The following is a 13,372-nucleotide window of genomic DNA, read 5'->3' as shown; positions in this document are numbered from 1 at the left end:
CCTATGCACTGTAGCCCTCCAGGCTCCCCTATCCATGAGATTTCCCAGGCAAGAACTCTGGAGTGGGTTGCCACTGCCTTCTCCAGGAGATTTTCCAAGCCCAGGAATTGAACTCATGTCTCCTGCATTGCAGGCAGATTCTTTATCACTGAGTCACAAGAGAAGTCCTTAACCCAATCAGTAAATGAATACTTCCTTTAAGGAAGTACTGTTCATATACCATATAGTCCATTAACCAATACCTAAAAATATAATAGCTCAGTTCAGTCCAGTTCAGTCACTCAGTCATGTCCAACTGTTTGTGAACCCATGAATCACAGCACTCCAGGCCTCCCTGTCCATCACCAACTCCCAAAGTTCAATCAAACTCATGTCCATCGAGTTGGTGATGCCATCCAAACATCTCATCCTCTGTCGGCCCCTTCTCCTCCTGCCCCCAATCCCTTCCAGCATCAGGGTCTTTTCCAATGAGTCAATTCTTCCCGTGAGGTGGCCGAAGTATTGGAGTTTCAGCTTTAGCATCAGTCCTTCCAAAGAACACCCAGGACTGATCTCCTTTAGGATGGACTGGTTGGATCTCCTTGCAGTCCAAGGGACTCTCAAGAGTCTTCTCCAATACCACAGTTCAAAAGTATCAATTCTTTGGCGCTCAGCCTTCTTCACAGTCCAACTCTCACATCCATACATGACCAGTGGAAAAACCATAGCCTTGACTAGATGGACCTTTTTTGGCAAAGTGATATATCTGCTTTTTAATATGCTATCTAGGTTGGTCATAGCTTTCCTTCCAAAGAGTAAGCGTCTTCTAATTTCATGATTGCAATCACCATCTGCAGTGATTTTGGAGCCCCCAAAAATAAAGTCTGACACTGTTTCCACTGTTTCCCCATCTATTTCCCATGAAGTGATGGGACCAGATCTTCGTTTTCTGAATATTGAGCTTTAAGCCTACTTTTTCACTCTCCTCTTTCACTTTCATCAAGAGGCTTTTTAGTTCCTCTTCATTCTTGGCCATAAGGGTGGTATCATCTGCATATCTGAGGTTATTGATATTTCTCCAGGCAATCATGATTCCAGCTTGTGCTTCTTCCAGTCCAGTGTTTCTCATGATGTACTCTGCATAGAAGTTAAATAAGCAGGGTGACAATATACAGCCTTGATGTACTCCTTTTCCTATTTGGAACCAGTCTGTTGTTCCATGTCCAGTTCTGACTGTTGCTTCCTGACCTGCATGTAGGTTTCTAGGTTTCTCAAGAGGCAGGTCAGGTGGTCTGGTATTCCCATCTCTTTCAGAATTTTCCACAGTTTATTGTGATCCACACAGTCAAAGACTTTGGCATGGTCAATAAAGCAGAAATAGATGTTTTTTCTGGAACTCTCTTGCTTTTTCCATGATCCAGCGGATGTTGGCAATTTGGTCTCTGGTTCCTCTGCCTTTTCTAAAATCAGCTTGAACATCTGGAAGTTCCGGTTCGCATACTGCTGAAGCCTGGCTTGGAGAATTTTGAGCATTACTTTACTAGTGTGTGAATGAGTGCAATTGTGTGGTAGTTTGAACATTCTTTGGCATTGCCTTTCTTTGGGATTGGAATGAAAACTGACCTTTTCCAGTCCTGTGGCCACTGCTGAGTTTTCCAAATATGCTGGCATATTGAGTGCAGCACTTTCACAGCATCATCTTTGAGGACTTGAAATATCTCAACTGGAATTCCATCACCTCCACTAGCTTTGTTCATAGTGATGCTTTCTAAGGCCCACTTGACTTCACATTCCAGGATGTTTGGCTCTAGGTGAATATCACACCATCTCACCCATACATAAAAATCAACTACTCATAAAAAAAATTCAGTGGATGAGAGGTCCAGAAATCTGATTTTGTATATGTTTGAGTTAACTTTATGATGAAGACTGACTTGTTTTACAGTAAATTCTGTGTTTGGCTGAAACTTCAAAGGGTAGTTGCTAAACATAAATGATCTCTTAGCAATTATGCCTTTCAAAACAATAGAGAAGAGAAAGCTACTGAAAATTTTCTACCAGCAATGACTTCATAGAGAAGTGTAGGGAAAAACAGAGGCTCTTCTTGAGAAAACATGAACTTTAATCAGAGAACCTGGTTAGTCCAGGCTGCTTTATTTCACTCCCTTCATAAATAAGAATGCCTAGGCCACTCCTCTGTTAAAAAAAACTGGATCTGGAGAGGACAGCAGGTCATCACGGCTAGAGCAAGAGGCACCCTATGCCTCTGAGTGTCGGAGATCCAGGAAGGAGATTCCATGTACAAAGTGAAGGTCTCTGCAGGGCCAAGGGTTGCTGTATTTTGCCACTATGTGTGATATACCAGGTGCTGCACAAAGTCATTGGATAGAAACTCTTGACAATTGTATCAAATCTTGCCAAATATAATTTTATGAATTGTATTTATATGAAACTCTACACATGTTTAGCAACACAAGTAACTTGAATTTCTGGGTCTGTTTTATCCGTATGTGCCTTCTTAGTTCCTGAAAACTAAGAGAAAGAAAAAGAAAGGTTATAAAAACAAATGTGAAGACATAGTCTCTGCTTATAAAGGGTGTATATTCTTCTCGGGCAGAAAAGATGAACTATACACACAAGAATTAGAGAATACATCTTCTCTTACAATTCCCCTCCTCTCTTGGGACATTAAATATTTCAGTTACACTTATACCACCCCCTTTCTCAAGAGCTCAAACACCGGCTGTGGAACAAACTTGGATAAAACACTTCTCACAATCCCTTTTTAGCCAGGGAGCCCATCTGGGAAACCCATGCAGTGTCTTCATATTAATTGTAAGTTCCACTGACTTTGGGATCTACCTTAGTCAGTTTTCCCCATGAGGCAATACCTCCAAAGTCTTAGATGGAAAATTAAGAAAATAATGCTAGCAACAAGCACTAATGATAAACTCACTCTCATTGGAGCCTACCAGTGGCCCTTTCATATCTTCTGTATTTTCTTACATCAGGCTTACAATACAGCCTGCAGGTGTGTTAGTCACTCAGTCATGTCTGACTCTTTGCCACCCCATTGACTGTAGCCTGCTAGGCTCCTCTGTCCATGGAATTCTCCAGGCAAGAATACTGGTGTAGGTAGCTTTTCCCTTCTCCAGGGGATCTTCCTGACCCAGGGATTGAACCTGGGTCTCCTGTATTGCAGGCAGATTTTTTTTACCATCTAAGGCACCAAAGTGCTGCTCAAAAAAGACAAAGAGGTATAGCCTGAGTAAGTCCTTGCCCTTTCTCTCGCTGTATCAACATGTCTCCCATGTAATAACTACCAAATGAGCCAGAGATTAAGACATGAAAATTGTCTTGGATTTTTTGGTGGCATGACTATGAAAGTCTGACCAGTTCACCACCCTCATTCCATCCAGTTTTAAAAGTTTCTAGAAAAATTCTGCAACACATTTTAAAAAAATCAATTGGCATTTAGAGGAAAAAATGTAAAATACACCTACTACCCAGGAAACAAGGGTTTCCCTGGTGGCTCAGCGGTAAAGAATCTACCTGCCATGCAGGAGACATGGGTTTGATCCCTGGGTTGGGAAAATCCCCTAGAGAAGGAAATGGCAACCCACTCCAGGATTCTTCCCTGGGAAATCCCATGGACAGAGGAGCCTGGCAGGCTACAGTCTATGGAGTTGCAAAGAGCTGGACAAGACTTAGCGACTAAACAACAACAACAACCCAGAAAACACTATCAATACTTGTCACCTACCTTCCAGCTCAGTGGAATCCCAGAGCACTCAGGATATCCCAGGATATTCTTTTATCATGTTTTGCAGAAGTTTCACCTGTCATTCCTCTAGCTGTCCCTTTCCCCATATCTCAGCCTTACAGAGGTCAGTCTAGCCCTATTGCATGCTCTTCTCTGTGACACCTGGGAACATCTGCTCAAAAGCTTTCAAACTGGAGTTTGGAGGTTGCTCAGGGCACTGGAATACAGACTCCAGCTTACTTCTCTCCAAATTTGACTGCAACTATTTTTTAGCCTTGGAATTCATATTTTTCAACATTTAGGTCTTTTTTTAATTTCTGCTTATTCTCTCCTATTTCTCTGTGTTGTGTAATATTCCTTTGAGTTATCTTTTTCCAAGGAATTCGAAGAACTCAGTGACTCAGCTCTCCACCCACATGCCCACATGAGGCAGGAGGTTCTCCTCCCTGCTGCCCTGAGATACAAAACTGTTTGCCTCCAGCATGGCTCTGTTTTTCCAGCTGTCGAGCAGCAGCTGGCCAGATTTTTTCCTACAGGCTGAAAATTCACATGCAGCAAAGTGGGCTATGGCGTGGCAGGGTGGATGCAAGGTCTCAAAAAGAGCACAGAGGAGAAGTGGAATCTTGGAACTCAGAGAGACAGTGAAGCTATAGAGAGAGACAAGTTTATCGATTTTACATGCCATGTACCAGGCTAGTTATTGGGAATACATGGAATAAAACCTTCTCCCCAGCCCTTAGTAGGAAGAGACACAAATGTATTAGCATTTACTCATTCAATAAATCTGTAAACACTATGTGAACAGCTATTACATGCCAATCCTTACTGGAAAATGGTGGAGTAGGAGGACATTCGATCATCTTCTTCTGTGAGAACTCCAAAATTACAACTCACTGCTGAAAAACCATCGACAGGAGAATGTTGGATCCCACCAAAAAGATACCACATGTCCAAGGGCAAAGGAGAAGCCCCAGGAAGATAGTAGGAGGGGATAAATTGAGTTTAGAATCAAACCCCATGTCACCAGAGATGCTCAGAGGGCTCAAACAAAACATTGTGCACACAAGGAGATGCCATGTCGCTCAGTCATGTCCAACTCTTTGCAACCCCATGGACTGTAGCCCACCAGGCTCTGAGGAGCCTCTCAGTCCATGGAATTTTCCAGGCAAGAGTACTGGAGTGGGTTGCCATTTCCTTCTCCAGAAAGACTAGGCCAGACCTGCTTTTGATTGTTTGGGTGTCTCCTGTGGAGCTATGGATCAGCAGTGGCATGCCACAGGGGCAGGGGCTCTGGGTGCAGCCGACCTGCATATGACATAAGCCCTCTTGGAGGAGGTCGCCATTAACCCCACCAGAAAGCCACCAGAACTTACACAGTACTGGGGAAACAGGCTCTTGGCCCAAACAAAACCTTGTGCACACCAGGACACAGGAGAAAGGGACAGTGTCCCCTCAAGAGACTGACCCAGATTTGCCCGTGAGTGTCCAGGAGTCTCTTGCAGAGGAGTCGATTGGTGATGGCCTGCTGCAGGGTCCGGGGCACTGAGTGAGGCAGTGTGCCAGGGACTTGTTGAAGGAGGTAGCTATTATCTTCATTATCTCCAGCACAGTTTGGCCTCAGGTCAGACAACAGGGAGGGAATACAGCCCCACCCATCAACAGAAAATTGGATTAAAGATTTATGAGCATGGCCCGGCCCAACACAAAAAGACCCAGTTTCCCCCTCAGTCAGTTTCTGCCATCAGGAAGCTTCCATAAGCCTCTTATCATTATCCTTAGAGGGCAGACAGAATGAAAACCACAATCACAGAAAACTAACCAATCTGATCACATGAACCACAGCCTTGTATAACTCAATGAAACTATGAGCCATACCATATAGAACCACCCAAGACAGATGGGTCATGGAGGAGAGTTCTGACAGAATGTGGTCCACAGGAGAAGGGAATGGCAAAACACTTTATTATTCTTGCCTTGAGAACCCCATGAATAGTATGAAAAGGCAAAAAGATAGGACACTGAAAGATGAACTCCTCAGGTTGGTAGGTGCCCAATATGCTACCGGAGATTAGCGGAGAAATAACTTCAGAAAGAACGAAGAGACGGAGCCAAAGCAAAAACAACACCCAGTTGTGGATATGACTGGTGATGGAAGTAAAGTCTGATGCTGTAAAGAACACTATTGCATAGGAACTGGAAATGTTAGGTCCATGAATCAAAGCAAATTGAAAGTGGTCAAACAAAAGATGGCAAGTGTAAACATTGACATTTTAGGAATCAGCAAACTAAAATGGACTGGAATGGGTGAATTTAACTCAGATGACCATTATATCAACTACTGTGGGCAAGAATCCCTTAGAAGAAAGGGAGTAGCCCTCATAGTCAACAAAGAGTCTGAAATGCAGTCCTTGGATGCAATCTCAGAAATGACAGAATGATCTTTATTCATTTCCAAGGCAAACCATTCAATATCACAGTAATCCAAGTTTATGCCCCAACCAGTAATGATGAAGAAGCTGAAGTTGAATGGTTCTAAGAACACCTACAAGACCTTCTAAAACTAACACCCAAAAAAGATGTCCTTTTCATTACAGGGGACTGGAATGCAAAAGTAGGAAATCAAGAAACACCTGGAGTAACAGGCAAGTTTGGACTTGGAGTACAAAATGAATCAGGGCAAAGGCTAATAGAATTTTGCCAAGAGAATGCACCTCTTCCAACAAGAGAAGACTCTCCACATGGACACCACCAGATGGTCAACACTGAAATCAGATGGATTATATTCTTTGCAGCCAAAGATGGAGAAGCTCTATCCAGTCAGTAAAAACAAGACTGGAAGCTGACCGTGGCTCAGACCATGAACTCCTTATTGCCACATTCAGACTTAAATTGAAGAAAGTAGGAAAAAGCACTAGACCATTCAGGTATGACCTAAATCAAATCCCTTATGATTATACAGTGAAGTGACAAATAGATTCAAGGGATTAGATCTGATAGAGTGCCTGAAGAACTATGAACAGAGGTTCATGACATTGTACAGGAGGCAGTGATCAAGACCATCCCCAAGAAAAAGAAATGCAAAAAGGCAAAATGGTTGTCTGAGGAGGCCTCACAAATAGCTGAGAAAAGAAGAGAAGTGAAAGAGGAAGGAAAAAAGGAAGGATATACCCATCTGAATGCAGAGTTCCAAAGAATAGCAAGGAGATATAAGAAAGCCTTCCTCAGTGATCAGTGCAAAGAAATAGAGGAAAACAATAGAATGGGAAAGACTAGAGATCTCTTCAAGAAAATTAGAGATACCAAGGGAACATTTATGCTAAGATGGGCTCAATAAAAGACAGAAATGGTATGGACTTAACAGAAGAAGAAGATATTAAGAAGAGGTGGCAAGAATACATGGAAGAATTGTACAAAAAAGATCTTCATGACCCAGATAATCATGATGGTGTGATCACTCACCTTGAGCCAGATATCCTGGAATGTGAAGTCCAGTGGGCCTTAGGAAGCATCACTATGAACAAAGCTAGTGGAGGTGATGGAACTCCAGTTGAGCTATTTCAAATCCTGAAAGATGATGCTGTGTAAGTGCTGCACTCAATATGCCAGCGTATTTGGAAAACTCAGCAGTGGCCACAGCACTGAAAAAGGTCAGTTTTCATTCCGATCCCAAAGAAAGGCAATGCCAAAGAATGTTCAAACTACAGCACAACTGTACTCATCTCATATGCTAGCAAAGTAATGCTCTAAATTCTCCAAGCCAGGCCTCAACAGTTTGTGAACTGTGAACTACCAGATGCTCAAGCTGGATTTAGAAAAGGCAGAGGAACCAGAGATCAAATTGCCAACATCTGTTGGATCATCAAAGAAACAAGAGAGTTCCAGGAAACTATCTACTTCTGCTTTATTGACTACGCCAAAGTCTTTGACTGTGTGGGTCACAACAAACTGTGGAAAATTCTTCAAAAGATAGGAATACCAGACCACCTGACCTGCCTCCTGAGAAATCAGTATGCAGGTCGAGAAGCAACAGTTAGAACTGGACATGGAACAGCAGACTCGTTCTGAATCAGGAAAGGAGTACGTCAAGGCTGTATATTATCACCCTGTTTATTTAACTTATATGCAGAATACATAATGTGAAATGCTGGGTTGGATAAAACACAAGCTGGAATCCAGAATGCTGGGAGAAATATCAATAACCTCAGATATGCAGATGACACCACCCCTATGGCAGAAAGCCAAGAAGAATTAAAGAGCTTCTTCATGAGGGTGAAAGAGGAGAGGGAAAAAGTTGGCTTAAAACTCAACATTCAGAAGACTAAGATCATGGCATCCAGTCACATCATTTCATGGCAAATAGATGGGGAAACAATGGAAACTTTATTTTGGGGGGCTCCAAAATCACTGTAGATGGTGACTGCTGCCATGAAATTAAAAGAAGCTTGCTCCTTGGAAGAAAAGCTATGACCAACCTAGACAGCATATTAAAAAGCAGAGACATTATTTTGTCAGCAAAGATCCACCTAGTCAAAGCTATGGTTTTTCCAGTAGTATGTATGGATGTGAGAGTTAGATTATGAGGAAAGCCGAGTGCCGAAGAATTGATGCTTTTGAACTGTGGTGTTGGAGAAGACTCTTGAGAGTCCCTTGGACTGCAAGGAGAGCCAACAAGTACATCCTAAAGGAAATCAGTCCTGAATATTCATTGGAAGTATTGATGCTGAAACTCCAATACTTTGGCCACCTAATGTGAAGAACTAAATCATTGGAAAAGACCCTAATTATGGGAAGGATTGAAGGTGGGAGGATAAGAGGGTGACAGAGGATGAGATGGTTGGATGGCATCACCAACTTGATGGACATGAGTTTGAGTAAGCTCCGGGAGTTGGTGATGGACAAAGAAGCCTGGTGTGCTGCAGTCTATGGGGTAGCAGAGAGTCGGATATGACTGAGCTATTTAACTGAACTGATTACATGCCAGACTTTATTCTAAGCCCTGGGAGTACACCAGTGAACAACACAGACAAAATCCTTGGAGATTATTGGATACAAAAATGCACGGTTGGGACTTCCCTGCCATCCAGTGATTGACTTTGCCATCCAATGCAGGGTGGTACAGGTTCAATCCCTGGTCAGAAAACTAATACCCCACATGTCTTTGGCAGGAGGAAAAAAAAAGCACAAAAATATAAAATAGAAGGAATATTGTAACAAATTCAATAAAAATTTTAAAAATGATCTACATAAAAAAATCTTTTAAAATATTTTTTTAAATGTAGATTGGATAATCATATGGAGTCTGTAGTCAGACCTCTTGGGTTCAAATGCTGGCTATGTGATACTGAGAAAAATATTTGTTAATAGTTCTCTATTCCTCCATGTCTTCCATCTGCAACATGAGGATGATAACAGTACCTGTTTCATAGGATTTTTATGAGACTAAATGAGCTAATACAAGTAAAGAACTTAAAGGAACATCCAACATGTAAAATAGGGTCCATAAATCCATAAATCAGCAGTAAAGATTGCTCCTGCAATGTAGGAATCACAGGTTTGATCCCTGGGTCAGGAAGATCCCCTGGAGGAGGAAATGGCTTCCCATTCCAGTATTCTTGCCTGGAAAATCCCATGGACAGAGAAGCCTGGCGGGATACAGTCCATAGGGCCACAAAGAGTCGGACACGACTGAGCATGAACTCACACACACAATTATTATATTCGATAATTACATTGCTATGCTAAGTCGCTTCAGTCATGTCTGACTCTGTGCGACCCCATAGACGGCAGCCCACCAGGCTCCCCCGTCCCTGGGATTCTCCAGGCAAGAATACTGGAGTGGGTTGCCATTTCCTTCTCCGATGCGTGAAAGTGAAGTTGCTCTGTCGTGCCCGACTCTTAGCGACCCCATGAATTGCAGCCTACCAGGCTCCTCCGTACATGGGATTTTCCAGGCAAGAGTACTGGAGTGGGGTGCCATTGCCTTCTCTGCGATAATTACATTACTCAGTGACAAATGCTTTGTTAAAAAGATGTAAGCACAAAGTTCCCTGGGAGCAGAGAGGCAAAGCACTTCACTTGGACAAGTGGTGGTCAAGGCCTCTTAGAGGGAATGGTACTGGAATCTGGGAGGGTGACTGGAATTTAGCCAGATGAAAAACAAGGGAAATGGAATACCAGGCAGAGGGAGCATCATGTTTGAAGATCTGGAAGTAAAGGAGAGGACAGCAATGCTTAGAAATGCCAGTCGCTTGATATAGGTAAAAGGTTAAGGAGGTGAGCTTAGAAGGAAGATGGAGAGACTAGATCACGTTAAGGAATTTGGACTTTATTCTGCATCAGAAGCCACTAACTTTAAACAAGAAAGTAATAGAGGCTGCACTGGAGTGAAATTACAATAAAAGAGGCCAGCTGGGAAAGATTGAAGGCAGGAGGAGAAGGGGACAACAGTGGATGAGATGGTTGGATGGCATCACTGACTCAATGAACATGAATTTGAGCAAGTTCCGGGAGTTGGTGATAGACAGGGAAGCCTGGCCTTCTGCAGTCCATGGGGTTACAAAGAGTCATACGACTGAGTGACAGAACAGATCAGAGGAGATTGGAAGGATGGTCTGAACTGGAAGAGAAAAAGGCCTAAAAAAGATGGAGTGAGCTTAAAGGGATGCAGACAAATAAAAGAGATGCTAATGAAGTTGATGTGTGGGGTGCCGAGTAGACACTGAGGAGGACCCCTGGGTTTCTGGCGTGGGCAATGTGGCAGCACTACCTCTTACCAAAGTGGGGCATGAGGGAAAGGCCAGAACTTTGTAGATAGGGTTGGGGATGAGCAGGGTAGTGGCAACAATAATTAATAATTAACTTACTTTTGGATAAATTGCACTTGATAGGCCTCTGAGTCATCCAGGCCAGGACATCCAAGTGACTCAGAATCCAGACTAGAGATCCCAACTACAGAGATACATCAGCATGTAGATAAATTTGCAACGTTCAGGGAACGGCCGAGATTACTCAGTTATTATCTCATTAAATCTCCACCACTCTGTGAAGTAGCTTTTTCAGAAAAGACCCTTGGGCATGTAGTAATTGAATGACAGACCCAGGCATGTCTGACTTCAAAAGCCTTTCTCTTGTCTCCTCCCAGCTGTCTCCTCGGTGGTACATTGATTGGCTGGATGAAGCTGGTATTTCTGTGTTCTTTGGTACTTTGCTGAGTTCACGAAGTCCAACACTTCTGTAGTTTCTCGAAATATAAATATTAATGATACATACCTGCCACAGTCAAAACAGGATAAGAGAAATAGAAAGCCAAGAGATACTGTCAATGAAAAAAATTATCTGTCGATCTAAGAAATTAATAAGAGAATTTTACTTGAGCAAAATTGAGGATTATAACCCAGGAAAAGCCTCTTAGAAAGCTCAGAGAACTATTCTTCCCATTAGAGGTCAAAGCACAGTTATGTAACTTTTTGAGACAGAGGGCTTTACATTAAATCATGTTGATAGTTTGCACAACCCAGATCTGTAAGTACAAAGTGAGTAGTGAGTCATGGGTCATTGAAGCCCCTTACAAGATTAAGAAGCTTATCCCCTAGGGCATCATCTCACTGATGTTCGAACAATGTTGCTGTTTATGGCTGAGAAGGTATTTTCTGCCAATGAGGAACCCTGGTTGATGCATGTGCAGTTTTATAATGCATAGTAGGGGGGAGAGACATGGCCAGAGGGCAGAGAAAAAATAGTATGCTTAAATTTTACTTAGCCTTAGAATATGAATTTTTGCTTCATTCATCGTAAGGGGAGTGATGGAGGTATGTGCAGGTGTATTTCCCAAAATGTTTTGAAGGCTTCTGGCCTTAGAAGTCCAGACAAAATGCCTATGTCAATCCTGTCAACCTCCAGGAGAAGCTACTTACAGAATAGATGGAATTTGAGAGAAGAGAAAGGGGAGGAGAGCCTCTGCCTCTGGGGATTGGTTCAAAACAGATATTCCTGAAAGGGATACCATAGCACAGAAGAGAAAATGAGAGAAGAGACAGCAAGACCTGGGAGGGAAACAGAAGGAAGAGCACCTACAGGAAGAAGCCAAGAGGACTGACGACCGAACTCTAAACATCAGATCCACAGCCCAACACTCTCCTGTGGTCTCTGGGAGGCTAACCTCTCCCACTCCAACCTCCCCTCCCTCCAAATGCTTTCTAGGGGCCTACTATTGTCTTTCAGCCACTAAGTCATGTCCAACTCTTTGCGACCCCATGAACTGCAGCATCCAGCATCACCTGGAGTTTGGGCAAATGTGTGTCCATTGAGTTGATGATGCCATCCAACCATCTCATCCTCTGTCACCCCCTTATCCTTTGGCCTTCAATCCTTCCCAGAATCAGGGTGTTTTCCAATCAGTCAGCTCTTCAAATCAGGTGGCCAAAGTATTGGAGCTTCAGCTTCAGCATCAGTCCTTCTAATGAATATTCAGGGTTGATTTCCTTTAGGATGGACTGATTTGATCTCCTTGCTGTCTAAGGGACTCTCAGTTGTCTTCTCCAGCACCACAGTTGTAAAAGCAACAATTCTTCAGTGCTCAGCCTTCCTTATGGTCCAATTCTCACGTTGGTACATGATTACTGGAAAAACCATAACTTTGACTATTCAGACCTTTGTCATTAAAGTAATGTCTCTGTTTTTTACTATGCTATCTAGGTTTGTCATAGTTTTTCTTCCAAGAAGCAAGTGTCTTAATTTTGTGGCTGCAGTCACCAGTCTGCCACTCTTTCCATTTTTTCCCCATCTATTTGTCATGAAGTGATGGGACTGGATGCTATGATACTAAGTTTTTTGGATACTGAGTTTTAAGCCATCTTTTGCACTTTCTTTTTTCACCCTTATCAAGAGGCTCTTTAGTTCCTCTTCACCTCTGCCATTAGAGTGGTATCAGATTTGTATATCTGAAGTTGTTGATATTTCTCCCAGCAATCTTGATTCCAGTTTGATTCATCCAGTATTAGGGGCCAGTTGAGTTTGGGTGAACTCTGCGAGTTGGTGATGGACATGGAGGCCTGGTGTGCTGCGATTCATGGGGTCGCAAAGAGTTGGACATGACTGAGTGACTGAACTGAACTGAATGAAAGCTTGGAGAAGGGAATGACAAACCACTTCAGTATTCTTGCCTTGAGAACACCATGAGCAGTATGAAAAGGCAAAATGATAGGATACTGAAAGAGGAACTCCCCAGGTCCGTAGGTGCCCAATATGCTACTGGAGATCAGTGGAGAAATAACTCCAGAAGAATGAAGGGATGGGGCCAAAGCAAAAACAATACCCAGTTGTGGGTGTGACTGGTGATAGAAGCAAGGTCCAATGCTGTAAAGAGCAATATTGCATAGGAACCTTGAATGTTAGGTCCATGCTAAATGCTAAGTCACTTCAGTCATATCTGACTCTGTGCGACCCCATAGATGGCAGCCCACCAGGCTCCCCAGTCCCTGGGATTCTCCAGGCAAGAACACTGGAGTGGGTTGCCATTTCCTTCTCCAATGCATGAAGGTGAAAAGTGAAAGTGAAGTCGCTCAGTCGTATACAACTCTTAGCTACCCCATGGACTGCAGCCTACCAGGCTCATCTGCCCATGGGATTTTC

General features: G+C 43.1%; 1 long non-coding RNA gene across 1 annotated transcript; it reads right to left on the bottom strand.

Annotated features, from left to right (window-relative positions):
* Positions 1–127: 127 nt before the first annotated feature.
* On the bottom strand, positions 128–7,502 carry LOC147378433 (uncharacterized). The gene is made up of 2 exons (XR_015152296.1): positions 3,743–7,502; positions 128–2,511 (listed from the first exon to the last, which is right to left on the bottom strand). It is a non-coding gene; the product is annotated as an uncharacterized LOC147378433 (long non-coding RNA).
* Positions 7,503–13,372: the final 5,870 nt, after the last annotated feature.

The sequence above is a fragment of the Bos grunniens genome, chromosome 2 (genome assembly GCF_055505025.1).
Source record: "Bos grunniens cultivar Pamir isolate PY7600 chromosome 2, Bosgru_T2T1.0, whole genome shotgun sequence".
Classification (NCBI taxonomy): domain Eukaryota; kingdom Metazoa; phylum Chordata; class Mammalia; order Artiodactyla; family Bovidae; genus Bos; species Bos grunniens.
This window is presented reverse-complemented; position numbering and strand designations above follow the sequence as displayed.